The 8,924-nt window shown below is 43.4% G+C and overlaps 1 long non-coding RNA gene across 41 annotated transcripts in view; it reads left to right on the top strand.

Annotated features, from left to right (window-relative positions):
- LOC128931330 (uncharacterized) overlaps nt 1–8,924 on the top strand; it is an 84,026-nt gene that overhangs the window by 14,299 nt on the left and 60,803 nt on the right. For 37 of the 41 annotated variants that reach the window (XR_008479562.2, XR_013532106.1, XR_008479560.2 and 34 more), the window contains 5 exons: nt 1,173–1,256; nt 2,186–2,307; nt 5,751–5,842; nt 7,312–7,389; nt 8,371–8,491. This is a non-coding gene — a long non-coding RNA (uncharacterized LOC128931330). Of the gene's footprint in view, nt 1–1,172; nt 1,257–2,185; nt 2,308–5,750; nt 5,843–7,311; nt 7,390–8,370; nt 8,492–8,608; nt 8,683–8,924 lie in introns of all 41 variants that reach the window. The other 4 variants (XR_013532109.1, XR_008479541.2, XR_008479565.2 and 1 more) reach the window with 2 other exon arrangements.

Raw genomic sequence — 8,924 nt, 5'->3', positions numbered from 1 at the left:
ATCCTGGCTGGCCTCTCTCAGCTCACTGCTGGCCTCATCTTCATCATACATCCTTGCTCTTTGGAATTCAGTGTCATCACATGTGGTTCTCAGCACGGGAATTTTTGTAGCCGGTCTTTAAAAAAAAAACTTGCTTCATTCTCGTTTTCACACTGAGAGTCACTGACCATGTATCAGCATCCAAATGGCAGGAAAGAGCACTCGCGTTCTGTGCTGTGCACAGGAGGAGTGTTAGGAAACTGGTCAGAGGAGATGAGGAGTGAGTACTCAGAGCACAGCAACAAAATCTCCTGACACACACACACACGTCACTCCCTGCTGGGCTGCAGTAATTCTGCACTGATGGGAGGGGCTTCGGGAAGGGAAGATGCTTTCAGATGGACGGGTACACACTGATGATTTCCTGAAACACTGCCTGTTGGCACTTATGAAGCATTTGCCCCTTCCTAAGACAATTGGATATGGAGGGAGAGTTGCAAAACAACATAACTGGGGCCACACTGCAGGGAAGGCGGTGGATTGCAAGTCTCAAGCCCAGGGTTCTCCCCTCCTTGCTCCAGTTGTATGAGAAACTAGTTTTCTAACTCCTGTCCAATATCCCTCATGAGTTCTCGGTTTGATGTGAATTCTAAATATGAACGGTCCTTGAGCATTTCTATGAAATGCCTCCACAGTGGCCACTGGGAGGAGAGCGACCTCCCCGCAGTGCCTGCCTGTCTGGGTGCTTTCAGGCCTTTTGTCCTCTGAGAGCTGACTTCTTAGGTGCAGCCCTCTTCCCCTGTGAAGCTCAACTCGATCTTAGCTGAGAAGATTGATGGAGAGGAATTCAAGCAAAATCATGGTAAACTTAGCAAAACAACGTCCCCGGTAGTGGGGATTACAGGTGTGTACCACCACACACAGCTAATTTTTGTGTTTTTAGTAAAAGACGGGGTTTGACCATGTTGGCCAGGCTGGTCTCGAACTCCTGACCTCAGGTGATCTACGTGCCTCAGCCTCCCAAAGTGCTGGGATTATAGGCACAAAGCACTGTGACTGGCTTGTTAACACTAACTTCTAAGTTACTCCTTCCCATTTCCTCTTTTGTATTCCTATTGGCAAATGCTTTGTATCCTTCTTTCAAGGTCATCTGTGATATTGACTTAATTGGCATCTCCCTTTTGTTTTACAAGTGAGGGCCAAAAAATGAGCCAATGGACAAAGAATTATCCAGATCCAGTTTCCATTATCCAGAAGTGTGGTGCTGATGCGCTCAGGTACAAAGCGGTGCTTTGCCTTGTGTGTATTTATTGTTTTTCATGTAAGCGCCTCCTATACTATTAGTCAGAATTCTTAGATTTGGTTTATAGTTAGGTTTTTAACAATACATCTCTGTTATAATTATGTGTTATGTTGGTATGCTTGTTGATCTTCAACTCCCCAAATAGTTTTCTAGATAATAAAGGCGTTTTTAAATCTAGAGGTCTGTTTGGGGAAGAGGACCTCTGTTGGGTGTTGTGGGGCTGTCCCAAGTCCTCCCCAGGCTAGATGTGAATTGCCTCTGCCTTTCTTTCGAGGTTCCCTGTCTTGTTGGTATTCAAATTCTCTTTCATCATTTATTTTAGTTTTGTACCTACAGAGCCATGTCAGATATATCTATGCTGGAGCTAATATATCTGTGCTAGAACCTGCTTGTGCTGCTGCCAGAGAAACAAAGCAGGGCATGAGTTTTGTGTGTGGAGCAGGGACTTAAGATCAAGGAGGATTTTGCAAAGGGTGGGATAGAACATTCCGGGTAACACGAACAGCTTTAGTATGGCGGTTACTTCTCAGTACTCATTTTCAGTTTGCGGACAATCATTCAGTCCTAGACAGTTTTACTGTCCTTCCTTCCTGAGGTTTAAAGTAACTAAACGGTGGACTTTCTGACAAGGTTTTAGAATATCTCTCAATTCTTAATTACTATAGTTTGGTGCAGAGAAGTAATGTTTTCCTAAACTCTCTTCGGTTCACTCAAAAACATAATTGAGGACCTAATGTCCTACGTTGGTGTTTATCTTGAAAATATTGCTGAAAATCAGAAATTCACATTGCCAGCGGGCTTTGGGATTTTTGTTTTTGGTTTTGTTTAAGTGATTTAAAGAGTTTATTTCCCTATGGTAGCTTACCCCAATGTGCAAGTGTTTAACTGATTGTTCCTTCCTAGGAAGAAGAAATAGAATTTCTCTACAGTGAGAACACGGTTAGAAAAAGCCCTAACATTACAGACCAGTGGGATCTTGTCCTTCATGCAGTCTCTCATTGGCTTCTTTCAGACTGAAATGGCAGGTGAGTCTCTCTTGGTCTGTCCTCCCAGAACTACTCTCTTTGTAACTGCCCTTTTGGTATGATCTGTCTATAAACATAGTGGAAAGATTGAAAGATACAGAATATTAAATAATTACTTCCTTTCACCTCTCAAATGTAGTTTTGTTGAGGCTTGTTAATTGTTGGGATCTCTTTGTTTCAAGGCCCTGGGGAATTCTGACCTGGCTTGTGGCTCACACCTGTGTAATCCCCAGCATTTTGGGAGGTTGAGGCAGATCACCTGAGGTTAGGAGTCCCAGAGTAGCCTGGCGAACATTGGTGAAATCCCGTCTCTACTAAAAATATATTAAAGAAAAAGTTAGCTTCCCATGTAGGTGGGCATGTGTAGTCCCAGCTACTCAGGAGGCTGAGGCAGGAGAATCGCTTGAACCTGGGAGGCGGAGGCTGCAGTGACTCGAGATTGCACCACTGCCTGGGTGTCAAGATTGAAACTCCATTATTTAAAAAAGAAAAAAGCCCTGAGCAATTCTGTCTTTAGCGGGTATCTTGGCGAGCTCCACCCTCCACAGAAGAGCTTTGGAGTTCAATAGCTGTGGGTTCAGCGTCCAGCTGTACCACTTGTTCCAAATGCAGAGAGTTGCCTAAAGTCTGACCATCAGTTTCTTTTTCTTTCTTTCTTTTTTTTTAAATTTTTATGGGTACATATATATATTTATGGGGTATATGAGATATTTTTAGACAGGCACACAATGTGTAATAATCAAATCAGGGTAAATGTGGTATCCATTACCTCAAGCATTTATTGTAGCTTTAAACATCCCAAGTATACCCTTTTAGTTGTTTATAAATGTACGAGAAATTGTTGACTGTAATCATCCCCATTGTGCCATCAGATGCTACTCATTCATTCTATCTTTTTTTTTTTTTTTCCTTTTTTTTTTGAGACGGAGTTTCGCTGTTGTTACCCAGGCTGGATCTCGGCTCACCGCAACCTCCGCCTTCTGGGTTCAAGCACTTCTCCTGCCTCACCCTCCCGAGTAGCTGGGATTAACAGGCACACAACACCATGCCCAGCTAATTTTTGTATTTTTAGTAGAGACGGAGTTTCACCTCGTTGACCAGGATGGTCTCGGTCTCTTGACCTTGTGATCCACCTGCCTCAGCCTCCTAAAGTGCTGGGATTATAGGCGTGAGCCCATTCATTCTATCTTGACCTTCAGTGTCTTTATCTGCAAAATGCCCAGTACTGTTTGTAAGGCTTAAGTAGAGATGATTTACGTAAAGTAGCTGGCAGATAATAGGTACTTATGACATTGATAACCTATTTTTAGGTCTATTACTGAATAGTCCTCATCTTTTCCAGAAAACTTAGAAAAGTCAAAAGAGGAATAATGAAATCGACGTATTGCTATATTTCTATTAAATAATAACAGTAAGTTTGTTAGGTAATTTTATAGAGATTGAAAACTACATTGAGTTCCTCAGGGTTTCAGATAGTTACAACCATAGGTCCAGGTGAGACATCTGGGACACCTCAGACAATCAGTTAAAGTGGTCAGGCAGAGGCCCTGGGTCACAGTGAGGACAAAAGAGGGCAAGGCAAATCCATCCTCACGGGACCCTGCAGATCCTGCTGCTGCTGGGCAGAGCAGCGGCTGCCACACACCTGGGATTCACCAGTAGCCTATATACTGGCACACGCCACTCCCTGAGAAAGGCAGTACTGCCCCGTGTAGCACAGAAAGACTGTTAATCAGTCGCCCTAATGGATTTATCCACCTCGTTAAAAATATAGAAGGATCATGACAGTCCAGCTGTTGCTCAGATGGACATGGATGAAGATGGAAGTGAGTGTGAGGCTGATTTTTGCCCTGAGGAGGGCAGCACTGGGAGTCCAGCACACTCTGCCCAGACTGCTCCCTGCTGTCTCTGCTTTTCCCTCCTGAGTGACACGAGTTGGTGGGAAATGTGGGGATTGTTGCTTGGAGTAGCTGCCATAACCTGATGAAGCTGGGTCTGGAGAGTGTGCCCCATGACTGGAGCCTCATCTGCCTGGAAACGAGATCAGCAGCCACGTTGTGTGGGTCATATTTAAGTCCCAGCTCTGCCAGTCTGTCAGCTTCATGCCCTCCACTCCCTTCGTAGCACTGTGGGTGTGAGAGGACCTGGCTCACAGGGTGGTGGTGGCCTGGGTAGTGGCTGCTGCTGCTGCCGCCCCCGTATGTTAGTTCATTCATTGTGTGTGCGGATCATTATTTCCTCAGAGTTGAAACCAGAATATAGAAAACCTGAGCTTCCTGGAAGGTAAAAGGTGGCATGAAGCCTAGAATCATTTAGACAGACCTCAGTCACTGAAATCACCTGTCGAGAAAAGTGTGACCAGCTAAAGACTCTGGCCTGGGGCTCAGCCCACTGGCACCCGAATTCTGGTCTTTGTGAACAGCAGCAGAGAGCATGCCCGTTGCAAATCTCATCTCTTTAGCTTAGACCAGAAGCCTCATGAACACTCCCTGGATTCTTTTCATGATCATAAATTGTGTTTGTTTCTAAGTGCTGGTCTTTTGGTGTTTGTTTTTATTCAACAGAGTATCAATTTAAAGGGGAGGTGAATGCGAATCCTTAAAATAAGCCTAGCCTCAGACAGGACTGGCTAAACACCCTTTCTTTCCTGTCTGACCTCTGAGTTTTTCAGGGAACCCTTCAAATCCTCCTAATTCCTCAAGACTTTCACTACCCCTTTCGCTGTTTTTACTTGACCGTTTTAATACTTAGAAAGCAAGTTATATTTTATTCATATCCTATGCCAGTTTCTCAACGGCAGCACTATAGACAGTTTCGGCTAAATCATCCTCTGTGGTGGGGCTGTGCTGTGCATTATAAGATGTTGAGCACCATCTCCGGGGTTTACCCATTAGATTCCAGGAGCACTGTTCTACCCACCAAGTTGTGTTAAGCAAACTGTTTCTTAAAACGTTGACCCATGTTCCTCGAAGAGCAAAGTTGCCTTTGTTTGAGAATCATTGGCCTATGCTATGGCTTTTAGCATCTGCTTTGAGTTTTTGTATGTCTTTTAGTTGCAGTCGAATGTACTGCAATAGAAAGGAGTAGGGCAATGTTTATGCTGTCAAATTGCACACCTCCCTGTAAACGGTATTTTCTACATTTATGTAGTGGGCAGCCTTGGACTTTGTTCCACACATCTTGGAGTTTTTGGCTTTTTTCACTGACCAGTTGGAATTCTCATGTGGCTCACAGGATAGTTTTTTGTGTGCATTTCCAAATACCTTGACTGCCATGTAGCACATCCTCAAGAAATGGTCGTTACATGATTGCTTCATTTTGGTTCTTAGTAAGTGGAGGACCTTGGATAGAAGACGTGGGCCCGTTCTTTGTTATATCCAGCCCTCTCCCCGCCAGGTGCCTGGTACTCACTTGCTGCCTGATTGACTTGTCTTATTTTTTAGCTCATAGGCTTTACACTGTGGTGCCTCGCCTTGTGGAGTTTGTACATATTCTCGCCAATTGGTACATTAGAATGAACCGCAGAAGATAAAAGGTAAGTGCAGACTGCCGTTGAGAAAAGCAAAAAGCACATGAAGTTTGAGAATAGAAGAAGTATGAGAATAGCCCAAAGGGAAAGGAACATTTTCAGATGCTCTGTTTTTGAAGCTGTGTTTTTCTTCTTATTTCACATTGCATTTTAAGTATATTTGTCGTTTGAGGCATAGGGATCTATAAATTCTAAAAGTCATTTTGCATTTCTTTTTCACAACACAATTACATACATCTATTGGAGGGAGAATGTCGGGGCAGAAACAGGACCAAACTGAGCAGACTTGTTAACATTTTAAATAAAACCATGCAAATATTTTATAAAAATATTGGCAGGTATGGCTTTAATATTGAGAGGAATACCACCTTCCTTTTACCAGAAGGGAGTTGGTTATTTGGCTGTGAACAGAACTATGTAATTGTTGTGGGTTTAGGATGAACAGAGCACATAGGTCCTGGTCTCAGGGCTTCAGCAAGGTAAATAAATAACAATGATGTATAACAGGGAGAGTGGAGTCTCTTTACTGTAGGCCCAGTAAAGGCTCCTACCACCCATCATGTCTTGGTTTTTTTTTTTTTTTGTTTTTTTTTGTTTTTTGAGACAGAGTTTCACTCTTGTCACCCAGGCTGGAGTGCAGTGGCAGGATCTCAACGTACTACAACCTCTACCTCCCAGGTTCAAATGATTCTCCTGCCTCAGTCTTATGAGGAGCTGAGATTACAAGTGTGTGCCACCACGCCCAGCTAATTTTTGTATTTTTAGTAGAGACAGGTTTCATTATGTTGGCTAGGCTGGCCTTGGACTCCTGACTTTATGTGATCCACCTACCTCAGCCTCTGAAAGCACTGGTATTACAGGCGTGAGCTGCCGCACCCAGTGAGTCATGGCTTAAAATGCATTAATAATAAAACCCTGCAACACAACTGTTATTTCGTTTTTGTGCAGGTGTATCTCACACACACATATGCAGGACATATGCTAAGATGTGTACAGTAGTTATCTCTGGATAAGGTATTCATGGTTGAAATTTTTTCATTATCTTCGTTTTTCATACAATGAATTAGTTTTTTTTTTTTTTTAATACACAGTACATACTTCTTTTTAACATAAAATATCTTATTTAAAGGCACTTTAAAGTTTTCAGTTAGCAGCTTATTCTGTATGTTGTGGGTAGATCCATTCTGCCCTCAGCCTTTTGGTCCTACAGTTAGACTTTACTTTCCTATCATCTTGCGTCAGGTGGGGTTAGAGGGACAGCAGCTGCACATCCTGACAAGGTTTCCTGCACTGCCTTGCGGGGCCACCCTAGTCAGCCTGTGGTCGTGACCCTTTCTTCCTACTCTGCCTCGTGCCCTGTCTGTGTACTGCATGCTCTTTGAGGGTTGCCTCTTTTTAATCAACTGTTTTTTTTTTTTAAATGAGAAACACTTATTTTAGCAGTTTAAAGTTTATGTTTCTTTTTTATTCTTTAGGGTGAAAATGGGATGGAAGATTGTGTCATGGCCCTAGAAACCTTGTTTAGTGTTCTGCTTTCTCTTTGTAGACTTATGGTAAGATGGGGGGCTTCTTTCTAGTACCCTTTGGCCTGCGTGCTGCCTTCGGTACCTGCTTGCTGCGGCCTCCTTCTTTTATATCTTTTCTCTGTTATTACACCAAAAAGAGAAGTAGACGTTTTATAACAGCTTACAGTTGTAGTGTTTTTTTTTTTTTTTTTTTTTTTTTTTCAGAAATCTTATTAGCTTATACATGTTAAGTAAGGACTAAGAAATACTGCATTTTTTTCTTCCAGTCTCTGGTAGTCTAGTGTATGTCAGGGCCTTTGGCTCGAGGAGGAGAATCTGCAGTGCAACGCAAGACATACCTCATCTTAATGTGGATTGGCATAATTGCAAATAATGGGGATGTTCTCTAGCTTATACATGTCCTAGCAAATATTTCATTAAAAAATACTTTGACTTAGCGTTGAGAGGAAAACATGCAAGTAGTTGTTTGATATATGTTCCTATCAGTTCAAATATTAGTTAAATAATATAAAAGTGGAAAGCCTTCAACTTTTTTTTTATCCTGTTTCTGCTACTCTCTATGTTATAAGGCTCCCATTTACTCCTTAACTGAAGGAAAATGTGCTTTGTACAAGGTCCTGTGCCTGATCCTCTCCAGACCTGATCTCATCTCCTTCATCTCGTGAAGGAGAGCGTGTTTTCCCCAGTTTACAGATGAGGTTTCTGAGGTTTGGGGCAGTTAGTCCTCTGTGCATATTGACTTGGCTGATATTTCATTAGGTGCTCCTGTTTCTGTTTTAGACATCCTTCAGAATTCTAGAGATGCTTTGGGTTTTTCTGTCTATAGTCCTACAGCTATGCTTCAGGGCTGTGAGGCCATTTCTCATTCATGGGGCGTGTTTCGTAACCTCATGCCCATTTCAGTGCATGTTACTGTGTTGCTAACATGTTTAGTTGTTTCTCAGTATAAATGAGGTCAGTTGTTGATGACTGCATATGACTGACGTGATGTCCTGTGTCTTCATACAGGCTCCCTACGTGCCTTTTCTCACTGAATTATGTGCCAGAATCTAAAGGTGCTGATTGCCCCTGTTTCTTTTCAAGACAAAGACACTCTCAGCATCCACTACCTCATGCTTCCCCGTGTTCGGTAGGAATCAAATAGAAATGTCTTACCTGTGCTAAGAAGGGAGAGTTGCTTAAGCATGTGGGGGAGAGGAGACATTTCCCTGTTCCAGCTCACTCTGTGCCCTGCCTCCCACCCTAGCCCCCAGCTGACACGAACCGCTCCTCAGGCTGCATGATGGGGCCCACATCGGTACATGGTAGCAGGGATGCTTGGTATGGAACCCCGTTGTAGAGCTGCAGCATCTGGGGTGTGGGCATGCACTGTGTGGGCCCCTTGGGGAGGTGCCGGGTGCTAAGGCAGGCTCAGGCTGCTGCCTCCTTCTGTTTGTCCCCCAGGCGGGCACTGCACTGCCCTTCTTACAGTGCCTCATCAGGATGGCCTGGTCACACTTCTGTAGCCTGACCCTCTTCCTCATGTAAGCATGCCTAATGTCTTGAATTTTCCTTCTTAATCT

The sequence above is a fragment of the Callithrix jacchus genome, chromosome 2, assembly GCF_049354715.1.
Source record: "Callithrix jacchus isolate 240 chromosome 2, calJac240_pri, whole genome shotgun sequence".
NCBI lineage: Eukaryota > Metazoa > Chordata > Mammalia > Primates > Cebidae > Callithrix > Callithrix jacchus.
The sequence above is the reverse complement of the archived record's forward strand: the minus strand, read 5'-3'. Positions and strand labels throughout refer to the sequence as shown.